The 17,222-nt window shown below is 40.9% G+C and overlaps 1 pseudogene; it reads left to right on the forward strand.

The window, feature by feature from the left end:
* LOC124227049 (spliceosome RNA helicase DDX39B-like) overlaps positions 1–16,991 on the forward strand; it is a 56,739-nt pseudogene extending 39,748 nt beyond the window's left edge.
* The last annotated feature ends 231 nt before the right edge of the window (positions 16,992–17,222 follow it).

The raw sequence follows: 17,222 nt of genomic DNA on the forward strand, positions 1-17,222 counted from the left end.
TCTGATGAAGATCTTTTACCCAAAATATAAAGAGAAGTCTCAAAACTCAACAGTAAGAAAAGAAACAACCTGATTGAAAAGTGGGTCAATGATCTTAACATGATTCCTTATCAAGGGAGATTTGCAGATGGTAAATAGGCATATGAAAAGATTCTCCACATCGTATGTTATCAGGGAAATACATATTAAAACAACAATGGGGTACCGCTACACACCTGTTAGCATGACCAAAATACAGAACACTGACCACACCAAGTGATGGGGATGATGTGGAGCAGCAAGAACCCTCATTCACTGCTGGTGGGAATGCACAATGGTGTAGCCACGTTGGAAGACAGTTGGTGGTTTCTTACAAAACTAAACATACTCTTACCATACAGTCTAGTAGTCACACTGCTTGGTATCTACCCAAAGGAGAGGAAAACTTACGTCTGCGTAAAAACTTGCACACAAATGTTTATAGCAGCTTTATTCCTAATTGCCCAAACTGGGAAGCATCCATGATGTCTTTCAGTAGGTGAAAGGATAAATAAAGTGTGGCGCATCCAGACAATGGAATATTATTCAACACTCAAATAAATTAGCTGTTAAGTCTTGAAATGACACGGAGGAGCCTTAAATGCATGTTAGTAAGTGAAAGAAGCCAATCCGAAAAGGCTGCATACAACTATATGACATCTTACAAAAGGGAAAGCTGTGAAGACTGTAAAAAGATGAGCGGTTGTCAAAGTTAAGCTAGGGTGTACGGTTGAATAGGTGGGGATTTTTAGGGTAGTGAAAATACTCTATATTATATCATAATGATGGATACATGTCATTATATATTTATCCAAACCCATAGAATGTGCACCACCAAAGTAAACCGTATTGTAAACTATGGCCTTTGGGTGAATATGACGTGTCAATGTTGGTTCATCAGTTGTAACACTTGTACCACTCTGGTGAGGGATGTTGATAGTAGAAGAGGCTGTGTGCATGCGGAGGCAGAGGGTATATGGGGAATCTCTGTACCGTGCTTTTAATTTTGCTGTGAACTTAAAACTGCTCTAAAAAACTTAAGTTTTAGTAAAACAAAAACAAAACAAAGCAAACAAACAGTTCATCTAGGTTGTTGCAGGCATTGATAGTTCATTCTTTTTGATCACTGAGTAGTATTCTAGTGTCTGTTGTACTGTGTTTGTTTATCTTTCCACTCTTGAAGGATATCTTGTTTACAGTTTTTGGTGGTTATGAATAAAGCTGCTATGCACATTGACCTGCAATTCTGTGGAAATAAGTTTTCCATTCACTTAGGTGAATATGTGGGAGTGGGATTGCTGGGCTGCGTGCTAAGTGTACATGTAAGTTTGTAAGAAGCTTGTTTTATGCCTCAACATTTGATTTCTCTTAGTGAATGCACCATAAGCACTTTAAAAATATTTGTATTCTGGGGGTCAGTTCACTGGCATAGTGGTTAGGTTCACACACTGTTAGTGCTTTATTTCTTGGAATCTTGTTTCAAACAAACTGTAGTTTTATTTTTTCTGAAAATATCTTTTCTTTTTTTTCCCTGAAGAATACTTTAACTGATATAGAGTTCTGAGTTAACAGGTTGTTTTCTTATGGTGCTTAAAAAATGTCATTTCATTGTCTTCTGACCTCCATTGTTTCTGATGGAAAATTAGAGACATATTCACTGGTCAGTCTTATAACTGTTCCCTTGTAAGTAATGTGTAATTGTCCTCTGGTTGCTCTCAAGATTTTCTGTTCATCTTTGGTTTTTGTCAGTTTTACTAGGTGTGGTTTTATGTATATATATACTGCTTGGGGTTCAACAAGTTTATTGAATCTATAAATTCATATCTTTTACCAAATTTTGGAAAGTTTTTGGCTGATCTCTTTATGTATTTTTTTCTATCCTGTTCCCTCTTTCCTCTCCTGGGATTCCAGTTACACATGTGCGTGATTGCTTGGAGACTGTCCACAAGTCTCTGAGAATCTGTCACAGGTGACCTTCAGAAGAACTCTGCAAAGTAGCTTTTCCCTTCTCTAAGGACACTAAGACACATCAAGGTTTGGTGACCTGTCCAGATTTACACAAGCAACTAAGTGACAGAATCAAGAATTAAAAACCAATCCTTCCATCATAACCCAATGATTTAAATTAGATTCCATTAATGCATCCTGATATCAAATGGACATGTAAATAAATATTCGGGGACAGGGAGAGTGGAAAAATCTACTCTTCACTGTGAAATGCTAATTAGTAAATATAAAACAAGGAATGGAGTTTGAAAAATCATTGTTTTGCAACCATAGTAGTAATAATGGATACACACAGGAATCATCAAGGAAGGCTAAACGAGTGAGTGAATGTTTGTTGAAGAACAGGATAGTTACATATTTTCAAAGTATCTCCCCTCCAGTTCCTTCTCAATTATAATGGAAAACAGTAACCTTATCCTGGAAATACTTGGGAGGCACTGCCTTAACCCAGTGATCAAGTTGACATCACCCACAGTGGGCTTCCTGATGTGATGCTCTGAGAAGGATGCAACATCCCTTCTGCAATATTCCTACCAGAAATGCATAACTTGAATCTAATCATGATGAGACGTTGGATAAACCCAAGTTGAAGAATTTTCCATGATATAGGGCCTGTCCTCTACGAAAATACCAACATCATTAAAAAGAAATAAAATCTGAGGAACTGTTCCAGGTTAAAGGACACTAAAGATACGTGACAACTGAATGCAGTGCATGTTCCTGGATTAGATCCTGGACTGGAAAACAAGTGCTTATAAATATTACTATGACAATTTGGGACATCTGAAAAGGGACAATAGTATTGAGTCGATGTTAACTTTCCTGATTTTGATTATTGTGCTCTGAGTATGAAAGAAAATGTCCTTGTTCTTAGGAAACATACGCTAAAACCTTTGTGAGTAACAAGGCAGAGATAGCTACAATTTATTTTCATATCATTATATATGCAGCAAAAGTGGCAAAATGTTAGCAGTTGGTGAATCTGGAAAAAGGTATATAGGATCTTCTTGTGCTATACCTGCATGCTTTCTCTAAGTTTGAAATTATTTCAAAATAAAAATTAAAAGAGAACAGGTTATTCTGACTTCAACAATCAACATATCACACTTTATTTAGTATAGTCTTTACTAGTCTAACATGGATGGTTATTTCTCTATGCATATTTTGAACATTTCTTGAAATCACTTGTTTCAATGCCCCAGCATTAGGATATCCTTAATACTGTTCGCTCCTGTTTGAAGACTTCTGTTTGAAGATTTCCTAAATGACATCTTTGAAATACAGAAAACTCTCTAAATCTAGGGATTGTGGGATTTGGTCAAAAGTACCTCAGTTTAACTTATACCACGAACTTTGGCCATCAAGGTAAGAGGAATGGGAGGGAGGGAGGAACGCCTTTATTTTCTTTCACTTGGAAGAGCTCCCCACTCTTGCTGTTCTTTGCATGTCCCTGGGCCTGGGGGAAGGATGGCTCCCACAGACTATGAGAGAAAAATGATAATGTGGAAACATCTTCCTCCATCACCTCCTCAATCCTTTGGCTTTGGGTTGAGCACTGGAGTCTGAACAGGAACAGACACCTGTGATCTGCTCACACTGAGCCCTGTCTGGTGCCTGGTTGTAGGATGACCTTATCTCCTGGATGCTCTTCTTTTTGGTCCTTGGGAAAAGTCCCTGGCCAACTTCTCTATTGACACCTGGGAGACTCAGTCATCCTGGAATGATCACTATCTTTGAATCAAGCCCTGACTTTTCAGCGTTTAAACTATGTCAAAGACTTGCTAAATGCCCTCTCAGTTAGGACTTGTTTAAAAAGGGTGTGGTTATAACCCTAAGCACATTGATTTTGAGAACCCTAAAAAGAAGAACACCTCAGGGAAAGAGCCCTCTTTGATTTCTCCCAGAACACCTCATTTCATCTTCTCATCTATTCACTTGGTTGCAAGGTGGCTTCCCTTTTGCCTGACTTCATTGCAAGAAATGGAAATACTTGCTCAGTAAATAAGTTCTTTGGAAAATCCAGGATCTCAAACACTGCTCTCCAGGAATCACACACATCAGAAAGACACTGTTCTCTACTTCTGCAGTCCTGGAGATTCTGTGTTTTGATTCCTGTGTGTGCATTACAAACACTAGAATACCTGACTTTTCATTCCCTTTCAGTATCGGAAAATGAGCTGAGTTTTCAGACTACTACCCTCCAGCGAGTCAATTTTAGAGACACTGTCCATATCCAGTGTCATCGTTTCCTGAGTCAATAAAGAAGCCAACACGTGAGTTCCTTCAAGAAAAATAAAGAGAATTTCCAGACTCCAAATTTCATGTGGCAGCTGTGAGATGGGGCTGGTAGGATCTCTCCTCAGCTCTGGTCACACAGCAGAATATGCAACTTTGAGGTCCCTGTGGGAGGTAGTCAGCCACACTGTCTAGGGGACATCCAGGAAAATCCTCAGGGAGGATTCTGTCTACTCAGCTGCCTCCTTCAGCAGCTCCCCCTGAAGAAACCCCGAAGTCTTAGGAATCAGTTGAGAACAAAGGTATTAATTGTCGCTGATAAAGTGAAAAACCAGCCATCTGCCACCCAGTAGGGAAGCCACTTAAGACAACTTTAGGACAGTTTCCCACTTCTACCCTGGCCATGTCTTCACATGCAGAAGCTGTAGCACTCGCCCCTGAAATGTTGTTCCAATTTGTGCTTCTACAAGTCTGGCCTGAGAGGGCCTGGCTCCCAAACTCTGCCAAAACTGGCTTTTCTTTTTTTCAGCCAATTTCTTAGAAGAAAAATAATGTCTTGTTTCACTTTTCAATCCTTTGTTGCTACCCAGCCGAAACATTTTTCCACGGGTACTGGCCATTTAGATCTCCCTTCCTGTCTATTGGGTTTCCATACCTTCAGTGCTACGTCTTAATTAAATCTAGGATGAAGAGGAAAGAATGGAGAAAATTAACAATTATTGAGTGCTGGTTACTTGCCAGTGTAGACTATTGAATTCCCAGGGACTCACTTATCCTTACAACAGGTCTGTTATTTCGCCATTTTATAGATGATGATGCTACAGCTTCTGCATGTGAAGAAAAGCCTAGTGTGGAAGTGGGAAATTGTCTTAAAAAGGGTTAGTGTAAAACAGACAGTATATGGTCATCAATGCCACAAGCCATGGCTTTCTGAGTGACCTCTCCACTGTTTGAAGTAATCCTCCAGTGAATAAAAACACTTTCTCTATGATAATAAGCCTATTATAGGAAATCATCTCCTATTGCTAATTTTTCAGTCAAGGTGGAATAATTGGGGTAATTGGTGCTGGTAGGCCACTCTGTAAGGAATTTCTCAGAAACCCTCATGAGATGTTCTCCAGGAGGCTGCACCAGAGGGAATGAGGCCTTGTATTTCTGCCATCCTGCTGTATCCACTGTGGTGGAGTTTAGTCCAGGTACGATGACAAACTGGAAATGTGGGAATGCAAGCGCAGGACCAAACCTCTCCCCTTGTCCTGATCCCATGCGCTTTTCTATTGCTCTTGCTCTGTCTGTGCTAGGGGAATTTTCCTGAAAGAAACGCAGCACAGGAAACACTGTCCTTGGCTCTGAATCTTTTGTCTGCAGTTCCTGTTATACACGGACATGTCCAGAAAATGGCTCACTAGCCATTCTGTTTTCTTGCCCTGCTCTTCCTCCATCCCACCCACTTGGAAGTCAGGTCTATGGAGAGGGGGCGCCCTCACAAGTACAAAGTAACCAAGGGGAGAATTTTATTTTCATCTGAGCTTGGGATTCCCTTTGCAAGGTTGGGAATAGAAATGTCCATTTATCATTCAGAAGTGAATAATGCTGCTCAGAAAAGAGACAAAAGAATTTAAATAGTGTTGTTTATCTTTGGCTTCTCAGCTCTGAGCTGCTGATTACTTTTGTTGGGTGCCTGAGAGATGCTGAGCATTCAGTACAAAGCAAGACAATTTAAGTTCTCAGAGAATCGTCTTTCTTAATTGTATTGGAAGATAGTTTGTCAGTTTCATCAGTCTCCTCCCTCTCTCTCATTTTTAAAGAAACTAATCACTGGTCTCTCCAAAAAAATTACCATGAGATGAAAAAATATACAGTCTCGGGTTTACTTCAAAACAACACAGTATGGGTGATGGTTGGGGTATGGATGAATCCTGATGGGGCGTGATTGATGCTGTGCTGAGTGAAGGTCAGGGTTTACTGCACATTCTCTCTACTTTTGTGTGTGTTGAAAATTTCCTCAGTACAGAGTTTAAAAAACAAGTATGAAGGTAACCCAGATCCGGTGGGGGCATCGCGGATTCTGAAGAATCAAGAGATCCTGGTTACAATTTCAAACCAAACCTCCAATGAAGATAGATATTTTGAAGTGAAAATGCTTCTAAACTCCTCCTCTTCCTCTTCTCAATCCAGGTGAGTCACTGTGTGCTTCCTCTCATCCATTGGTTCCACCTGGGCAAGGACTGGAGCTTACCCTCTGATAGGGCAGGGAGTGAGGATTTAAAAACTATATTATTATCGATGACGGGAAATAGGATTGTCATTGAGAGGGAGGGCCAGGTAGGAGACAGCTGGAGAGTTGCTGTCCCCAGAAATTCCTATTTCACTCTCTGAGAGAAAGTGTAGACAGAGACCAAAGACCCTTGGTCTCAGGGGTCTCATAACCACCTGAAAATTGCATGAAAATTGTGTGGGAATGCAGGTGAGGGATTTTAGGTGGGGGCTGGTGTTGGGTAAGGCCATAGCTTTCCTGAGATTGTCAAAGTTGTCTTGATGCACCGAGGGGACAAGAGAGTCTGAATAGAGTCGGCCCATCCCACTGACTCTGAGGGAAACACTGGAGACACAGGTGTGTGTCGAAAGATTCTGAGACACCAGTGGGAGAGGGTCCCTTCAGCTGTCCTTGTCCCCTCAGCTGCTGCTTCAGCTGGGGAAACTTCCTGAGGGCTTCCAGGTCATGTTTACAGCCTGAAGTGGGGTGACCCTGAGCTAATGAAGATGAAGCTGCAGTTCCCCTCACCTACACAGGCTCCTTCTTCATAATTACTCACTTTTGTGTCTAATTTTGTATTTATATTTTTGCATTCTTATTACTAAAGAACATCCCCTAGAAGTGTAAACTTTAGCCCCCATAAACCTTGCCTATTTCTACTGTACAGATGTTTCCCACATCTGTACATCTCAGAAGTGGGAGGTAAGTCACCCTTTTTCTGCTGCCCCCAGTCATTTGGTTACCACCCCTGAGGAACTCTTGTTACCAGTTGCTTGTGTGTCTTTCCAGAGATTGATTATGCATTTAAACTCTTACACTGTTCTTAACACAATAAAAAGATTTTTCCCATTTCCGTATCTAGTTGCATGATTTGCTGAGAAATTTCATGAAATGTCCAAGGGCACCATTTATTGTCCTTCCAAAAGAACAGTTGTTCAAGTGAGATTCAAGCCAAGGACTTAGTATGGTGGAGACACAGCCCACAGTCCTTCATGTTAACAATGGAGCTGTCCAAGACTTGTCATAATTCCTATAGGACACTTAAATAAGTTCTACCCTGATGTTTTGTTTTGATCTTATATTTGCATTGGTTCTGAACAGACAGCCACTACCTGGGTCCAATTCTCTGCTCCACACCCCAATGCCAGTTAACTTTCTCCAACTGTCCCCTCCGTGTCTAATATAGACAGTAGAGAATTATTTCAAAAAGACAAGGTGCCTTGATTGAGTCAATGCCCAGTGGACTTTAGAAACTGTGAGATTCTCCTTCATGAAGGCCCAAATGGAAATACTGCATGTACGGAAATATAATGATGATAATGATGTCTGAGTGTTTATTTTCCTATGTGGCAAGGGAACTCAGGTGGCTTACATTCCAGTGCACAATTTAAGTGGGACAATTAAAAATAAACAATAAAAAATCAGCATCTTAAAGCAAAGATCCAGATATCCCATTTGTGAGGGATACAGTCAAGCATTATGTATGTTCAGTACTAGTTGTACCCTCAGCTTTTGGCACCTCAGGCAGTAAGGGAAACAAATGGAGAATGTACTAAACCACCTGGAGAGAAAAAAAAAATTTTATGATGTATTTAGGAAAGAATTTAACATGTAGATTTGTGTGTAAATGTCATTGCTTACAAAAATGAGAATTATTTATAACTGTACTCTTGAAAAAATACAAAATTGGTTTTTAAATGACCACTTATTTTATTTTTCAACTTTTGTATGCTCTTAAGTTTGGAATGTGTTTCTTCACAAGATCAAACATATAATTGGATTTGATCTTATAGAGTCTGACAATTTTTGTATTTTAATGAGAGTCTATAGGCAAAGGTATCAGACAAGGGTGCATTTTATGTCCCTAGCTGTTTAATCTGTACACAGAACACATCATGTGAAAAACTGGGCTGGACTCAGATGAAGGGGGAGTGAAAATTGGTGGGAGAAATATCAACAATCTCAGTTATGCAGATGACACCTTCGTACTGGAAGAAAGCAGCAATGACATGAAACGACTTTTGATGAAAGTGAAAGAAGAAAGTGCCAAAGCAGGACTGCATTTGAACATCAAGAAGACAAAAATCATGACTACAGAAGAACTACACAACTTTCATGTAGACAGTGAAGACATTGAAATTATGAAATATTTTGTTTACCTTGGTGCAGTCACCAATTTAAGTGCAGACTGCAGCCAAGAAATCAAGAGAAGACTGAGACTTGGAAGGGCATCAACAAAAGAATTAGGAAAGATCAAGTGGAAGGAAGTGTCATTAGGGACCAAAGCCAAGAGAGTCCACACCCTTGTACTATGTACGGATGCTAAAGCTGGACAGTGAAGGAGGTTGACAGGAAAAGAATTGATTCTCTTGAAATGTAGTGTTGGAGAAGAGCTCCACGGAGGCCGTGGACTGCCAGAAAGATGAGCAAATGGTTCCTAGAGCAAATTAAGCCTGAACTATCACTTGAGGCAAAAATGACCAAACTGAGGTTGTCCTACTTTGGAGACATCATGAAAAAGCAGAAATCTTTGGAGAACACAATAATGTTGAGAAAAGTAGAAGGTAGCAGGAAAAGAGGAAGATCAAATGTGAAATGGATTGACTCCATAAAGGATGGCATAGGCATGAGTCTAGAGAAGCTGAAAAGAGCTGTTGAGGACACGACATTGTGGACATCACACATTAATAGGGTCATCAGGAGTCAGAGCTGACTTGTTGAAACAAAACAACAAAATGAGAGTCTTTACTCCATATATATTTCCTAATGTAGTAAGAGTGAAGTCTACCATATTTCTATTTGTCTCGTCTCTTCTTTGTTCCTCGATTCTTATTTCTTACTTTCTTTGGGATTAATCAAGTATTTAAACTTTCAGAAAACGTAATCTCCTCTATTAGCTTGAAAGTTATACTTCTTATATCATTCTTCACCCATAGCCATCAAATACATTTTCTTTCCACCAAAATAAGCCAGATCCTGCTTATGGTGCTTATAAATCAAATAACTCAACTTATTTATTCATTTGTACACAGTTATTCTGAGGGTTGTAAACTGAGGCTTAGAGAGAGGCCCTCTGACAATCTTGTCAAAACAATTAAGAAACATAATTGAGTACTGGAAAGATATGCTTGTTTAATTTAAAACTGGAACAGTTTTTAGGGAGTACAATGGGACTATTAGGAAGGCAAAGAAATGTTAAAATAAAAGATAATGTAAAAACATAAGTGTAACTACATGAAATGGAAGGTAAATAAACAAGGGAAACTTGAAATATGTAAAACAAAATGTGGAATAAGAAAAGCAGGTTAGCTCAGTGGCATGACTTTCTAGGAGAATTCAAGGGAATTCTCTTTGACTAATTTCCATAGGCAGTGAACTCTCTCCTGTGCTAGCAGGACTTAGTGAAATGTTCCTAATTATTACTATGATCCTCATCTCTAGCTATGCTTTGAAAAACATCACAGTAAGTGAACTCTGAAAAGACTGTAAGGGCCATCCATTCCAAAGGTGAATCCCATTTATAATATCCTTTTTAAATTTCTCCTTGTGCTTGAACATCCTGATTGATGGAGACCTCACCACCACCTAAAACTCTCATTCTGACTTTGGAGATTTTCCATAGGGCACTCTTTGTCATGCTGATCTATTTCCATTACCTTCCACCTAATTTTAACTCATGGGGGATAAAGAACAGATCTAATATCATCTTATCCATCTGTGCTCATACTAGAAAAGTGACAGAATGCCTTCTCTTTCCCAAAATATGTCTTTATATTGTGGTTTTGAGTCCTTGTTAGCATCCTAATTGCTCTCATCTTACTATACTCCAGATTTTTAAATAGGTAAAACTAATCTATATTGCCTGACATCAGATAAGTGATTACCTGTGGGGAAAAGGAAGAGATCAATGACTGAGGGGGGTGTTCTGTGGTGCTGGTGATACTCTTTCTTGACCTGTGTGGCTGTACCAGGGATATGTTAATTTGGTGAAAATTCATTAAACTATTCATTGATGGTCTGTGTGTTTTATACTTGAATTGGAAGAAAAAAAAAAACAACCCAAAACTCTGATTGGGGCCGGCCCCGTGGCATAGTGGCTAATTGTGTGGGAATGCAGGTGAGTGATTTTAGCTGAGGGCAGGTGTGGGGCAAGGCTGTAGCTTTCTTGAGATTGTCAAAGTTGTCTTGATCCACCGAGGGGATAAGAGAGTCTGAATAGAGTTGGCCCATCCCACTGACTCTGAGGGGAAACACTGGAGACACAGGTGTCAAAGGATTCTGAGACATCAGTAGGGGGATGTCCCTTCAGCTGTCCTTGTCCCCTCAGCTCCTGCTTCAGCTGGAGAAACTTCCTGAGGGCTTCCAGGTCATGTTTACAGCCTGAGGTGGAGTGACCCTGAGCTAATGAAGATAAGTTCCAGTTCCCCTCACCTGCGCAAGACCCTTCTTTATAATTACTCACTTTTGTGTCTAATTTTGTATTTATACTTTGCATTCTGTTTACTAAAGGACACCTCCAAATGGTATAAACTTTAGCCCCCGTAAACTTTGCCTGTTTATACTGTAGAGATGTGTCCCACATCTGTAAATCTCGCAAGTGGAAGGTAAGTCACACTCTTTCCACTGCACCTAGCCATTCAGTTACCACCCCCGAGGAATTTTTGCTACCAGTTGCTTGTGTATCTTTCCAGAGATTGATTATGCATTTAAACTCTTACACTGTTCTTTACACAATAAAAGATTTTTCCCAGGCTAGCCTTGGTGAGGCCAAGTGGCTAAATTCACTGCACTCCACTTTGGTGGCCCGAGTTTTGTTCCTGGGTGCAGACCTACACCACTCATCTGTGAGTGGCCATGCTGTGGCAGGAGCTCACATACAAAAAGAGAAAGACTGGCAGTGGATGTTAGCTCAGGGTGAATCTTCCTCAGGAAAAAAAAATTACTCATCTCCATATCTGGTTTCATGATTTGCTGAGGAATTTCATGAAATGTCCCTGGTCACCACTTACTGTCCTTCGGAAGGAAGAGTTGTTCAATTAAGATTCAATCAAGGACATAGTATGGTGAAGACACACCCCACAGTCCTTCAAGTTAAGAGTAGAGCTGTCTAGGACTTCATCGTAATTCCTATAGGATACTTAGATAAGTTCTGCCCTGATGTTTTATTTTGATTTTATATTCACATTGATTTTGAACAGACAGGTACTCCCTGAGTCCCATGCCCTGCTCCCCACCCCAACTCTCCCCTCTAGGTCTACTACAGACAATAGAAAATTGGGTGGAAGTGAGACACGATGCCTCAATCCAGAGTCAATGCCCAGTGGACTTTGGAAACTTTGAGATTCTCCTTCATGAAGAACAAAAGGGAAATACTGAATATTCGTAAATATGATGATGTTGATGATGACGATGTGTGTTTATTTTCTTAGTTGGCAAAAGGAACCCAGGTGGCTTATATTATAATGCATAATTTAAGTGGGGCAGTTAAAAATAAACACAACAAAAGTCAACGTACTATAGCAGAGATCTAGATACCATATTTATGTGGGATACAGTCAAGCCTTATGTCCAGTAGTGATTGGCTCCTCAGCTTTCAGCACCTCAGGCCATATGAGAAACAAGTGGGGAATGTGCTAAACCACCTGGAGAGAAAAACAAATTCTTATGATGTATTTAAGGAAGAACTTATCATGTAGAATTGTGTGTAAAAGTCCTTGCTTACAAAAATGAAAATTCTTGATAGCTGTAATCTTGAAAAAATACAAAATTGGCTTTTAAATGTCTACTTGAAATACCTCCTAGAGGAAGATTGAGATCAAATAATTAACAATTTAAAGAAGCCCTTTTCCTGCAGATCTAAGAAAATGTGGCCTAGGAAAATCCCTTTCTGATAGTCTAAACAAATACACAGGAAAGGGAGTGTCCAGAGGGGAGAGAGCCTGGAGGAATGGACAGTTCCACTTAGAGCATCTCTCCCACTGACCAGGAATCCTAACCAAGAAAACTGCGGAGCTGCCAATCACTTGTGAAAACCCTATATGTTCATCTATATTCTTACTCAGAATAAATTTTCACTACATTTGGGGGGAAGAGAGCAAAACAAGGGAGCCTGAATGTAGGGCTGAGTTTTCATCAAATATCCTTGACTGGGTTAAGGTTCAAACACAGATTTAGAGCCCAGACTCCAAGTGTCAGAGGCGCATGGCCCTGTACAGAATATTTCCCAATTAATTGCTTTACCTGGAAATTAATCTGAGCACCCCCACCTCAGGACCTTTGCACTTGCTACTCTTACCTGGGCTGCTTCCGCCTCACTTCTTGCATGGCTTTGTCCTCAGTGATGCCTGCTCTGTTTAGACTTCCAACCCCCAGCACCTACTACCCTCCACACACATTCCCTACCTCTACTTTCTCCATAGCACAAATCATAACCTGACGTACCACATAATTTATTTATTTAACTTAGTATCAGTCTCCTAAAAGTATAATGAAAATTTCACAACGCATGTATTTTTGTCATTTCTTGTTTGTCACTGCTTCTACTCAGCACTCACACTATTTCTTGGCAAATTGTAGTTTTAATAAACATATGTTGAATGAATGAATCTGAATACATTTTTATTTTCATTAAAGTCATTTTCTACAGGGCCCATCCAGATAAATAGCTATAGAGTGTATCTTCAAATTTGCTAAACTAGTTAGTCTCTTTCAGTGTAAGAGAGGTCTTTGGTTTGTTTTTGTTGAGTTCAATTATTGGTCATTGTTGCTGTTGATGATGCTGCTACAAAACTGTTTACAGACTCCCTTGAACCTGCTTCAGTTCGTACTTCATTAGCCCTAGACACACTCCTAAGAGTCCTTTGTATCTACCGTCTCCCAATACCATCCATTTTCTGTGTCTTCGCCCCTCAGTGGTCAGACTTGATCTTCATGGTTAAGGTCAGAGACACTGAAGTGCTGAACTCCTGTGTGGTGGTGCATGGCTGCCCTCGGTGTCTCCTCATCCCCATGCTCTGTGGGAGGGGCAGAGTGGAGCACCTAGAACACAAAGCGGACCTCTCTCTTGCTGAGATTGATCATCTCACAGCAGAAACTGCCTATACTCCACAAATGGGGGTGGGGCATAACAGATGTGGTAAGAGGGGGACAAGGTGCTTGTCATCGTTTGGGAGCTCATTCAGCCCTGCCTTGTCAGAGGACATTTGGACTGGAGGAAGGTGTGAACAGAGAGTTATTGAATCACCTTAGAATGAAAAAATCTAAATGAGAGCAAGAGGGAGAAACTCCATGTAGAACCAATCAGTAGACAATATTGAGAAGACGGCAAATAATAGCTCTAGAAAATATCCTTCAATTGTTGATAAGTGGATTCCTGACTGGGGAAGTAGAATAAGGTAATTCTATTCATTTAAAGATTGGGAAGTGGAATGCAAATCAGTTTCCCCACAGGTGATGTGTGGGCAGGCCCCAAGTGCCATCTGCAGCCCAGGGCAGAGCAGCAATTGTCACAGGAGAGTGGGTAGCAGCCCTGACATGCTTGTGTTGAAGATTGTTATGCCAGAGCAGGGCAGTGTTGTCTTACAGTGTAGTTTTCTTGTGTTGTTGTTATATTGTTATTCTATTTCATTTTTATTAGACAATGGTTTCAAATTTTCAGAAGTTTAAAACTACCCAAATCATACTGTGAAAATATTTTCAAAACTGTCTCCCCTTCTCACAGTTCCTACTGCTCTCCCCTTAGAGACCATTATCACTAAGTCCTTGGTTGTCTTTCCAGGCATGAAGGTGCATAGAGGTGTGTACACACCTATGTACATAAATTCTTGTTCCCCTTTTAAGGAAAATATAGCATAGTATACACAGTTCTGCAACTTGATTATTTTTGTTAATAATTTCATTTGGAGATCTTGTCAACACGTGAAGAATTTCCCCTTTTCCTTTTTTTATAGCTTTATGGTGTTCTACTATGTGGATGGAATTAACTGATCCCCTATTTATTGACACGAGTAGTTTTATCTTTTGCTATTAGAATAGTGCTGCAATGCATAATCTTCTTCTATATGATGTCTAGGCATGATGATCTACCTGTAGGATAAATAATCAGAAGTGGGATTGTAACATGGATCAATATTTTACCTCCACGGGAGTTATAAGGAAGTGTGGTTGATCATTATACATTTGGGCAAATTTAGAGAAGTGTCGGTTCCACATCACTGAGAATCAGACTTCTCAGTTCCTCACCTGAAACCTAGACAGAGCAGCCACTCCTAATTCACAGTCAGGGAGGGCGGTTCCTAGTTGCAGGTGGAGACTTGAGATGAGCAGAACTACTGTATCGCTAAAGGAATAATAGGCTCGGCTCAGGTTTTGAGCAAAAGACAGCCCAGCTGTATTTCCCTCTCCAGGGAAACTAATGAGTCAGCCTAGAGACTGAAGGAGAGACAGTGGAGGACTCTGGCAATGGGAGGATAAGGTCCCTGATGGCAGGGGTGTGTTCACACCTGTAGCAGCAGAGGCTGATGCACTGAGAGATTCAAACATTTCTGTTACGTCTTGCCGTTGGGTGGTTTCACTGCTTCTTTTCCTCCCTGCAAAGTTCCCTTCCCATGACAGTTTTCAGCTGGGCAATCTTAAAATTCAACTGATAGGAAGGAAATTACGTCTAATGTGGAAGAGACCACATAAAAATGTAGGTACTTTGGGGGGGTGGGGAGTGGTGTTCAATCGTTTCTCTTCTCCCCGTCTCCCCCCATAGGGTGTATTAGAGATCAACTTCCTCCACCCCACCAAGGTCACACCCCCCCACTCAGCCCTCCTCCCGTTCCCCACCCTCTTCTCCCCCTACTTCCCCAGCCAATGGAGATCATGGATGATGAGACGAAGCTGAGGCTGCATGGGTTGCAGCAGTGCTACATGAAACTGAAGGACAATGAGAAGAACAGGAAGCTCTTTGACCTTCTGGATGTCCTTGAGTTCCACCCGGTTAGTTGTTCAAGGCCCAGTAGGAGCATGAACATATCTCCAACTGTAGGAGAAACCTGTATTAAGTACCCTTGTGTTGAGAAAACCATGTATGTGATTTGAGAGAGAATGGTGGAGAAATTCTCTTAAATGTAATTCTTTTAAATGACAATATAAAGGTCTTTTTCGGGGCTGAGCATGAACAAGGTGGAAACTACGTTTCTGTTCCATGGCTGGCACCAACAGGTACTCAGTAAATAAGAACCTCAATAAATAAACCTCAAAAAATGAAAACTCTTGAGGGGTTTAATAAGTTCGTAAAAGTCCCCAAATATCTTGGGGCTGTTAGGTCCTTAAATTTGTTTGTTTCCTTTTACTTGTGTTACTGACTGAGGAAAAGCCTTCCATCACTGTACCTGTTGTGTGGTTTATCATCACTAAAAACTACTTTCTGGAATAGGGTAGGTTGCTTATGTTTGGTATTTTGATGAGCAGGTATATTGGTCATGGTCTTTCTAGACTTTAGTTCTAATTTTTACCACTTCTTCAAGAGGTGTCCTCATCCTTGTCTCCTAACATATCTGGTAATTTTGGTTACTGTTCTCTACATCTTCTCTGTAACATGTCTGCTCAGGAAGACTCAGAGCCGAGAGAGAGAAGCTAAGTTATATTTAGAGCAGAAGAGGAAATATGTGATGGAGACTAAGGGGAATTCCTTTAGAAGAGTGTAATCACTGAAAACTCTCTCGCCCATCATTTCTCTCATACACCGATGAACATACATCCCCATTCTTACACACAGAAACACACAAACACACACACACACACACACATGCACACGTGGTGATCTTGTGAAGTCTGTGCAGCGTTGCATTGCCCTGGCCCTGTGCCTGGTGGAGCAGAACTTCCCAGCCATTGCCATCCACCGAGGGATGCCCCACGAAGAGAGGTGAGTCGGAGATGGGGAAGATGTTTTGTGTCCTTGGGAGGAAAAGAGGCCCTGGAGAGAAGGGTCTTTCAACATTTTTCTAATTTCCTTTCTCGTGAAGGCTTTCTCGGTATCAGCAGTTTAAACATTTTCAATGATGAATTCTTGTGGCTACCAACCTATTCAGCCGAGGCATGGACATGGAGCAGCTGATCATTGCCTTTAACTGTAACATGCCTGAGGATTCTGACACCCACCTGCATCGGGTAAGCCTCACACCAAGAAGAACACCCCATTGTCCTCCCCCAACCATCTATTTTCTGCAACCTTGCAACCTTCCATCTTCATCCCTCCTTTTGGGTGTCTTCTCTTTTTGGGGGTCTTCCAGTTCTATCCTCTGTGTCCTTCCAGGTGGCCACAGCAGGCCAGTTTGGCCCCTAAGGCTTGGCCATCACATTTGTGTCAGATGAGAATGATGACAAGATCCTCAGTGATGTGTAGGATCGCTTTGATGTGTAGGATCGCTTTGAGGTCGATATTAGTGAGCTGCCTGATGAGATAAACATCTCCTACAGTGAGTATTGAAACTGGCCTCCCAACTCTTTAGATTCCCCTTGTTCTTTTGTGTGTTTGTTATAAATCCTATTACTTAGCAAAGCCTCTCCTGCATATTGGACACTTGACAGGTTCATGGCCCCCTGGTCTTGATGCCCTGTTGGGATGTTAGTTGACCTCTATATTGGGTGTCTTTCTTTTCTTGTCACATTTCTTTTTCCCACCCTCAAGTCTATCCTCTGCACCCACACACCACATAAA

The sequence above is a fragment of the Equus quagga genome, chromosome 15 (assembly GCF_021613505.1).
Source record: "Equus quagga isolate Etosha38 chromosome 15, UCLA_HA_Equagga_1.0, whole genome shotgun sequence".
Taxonomy (NCBI): Eukaryota; Metazoa; Chordata; class Mammalia; order Perissodactyla; family Equidae; genus Equus; species Equus quagga.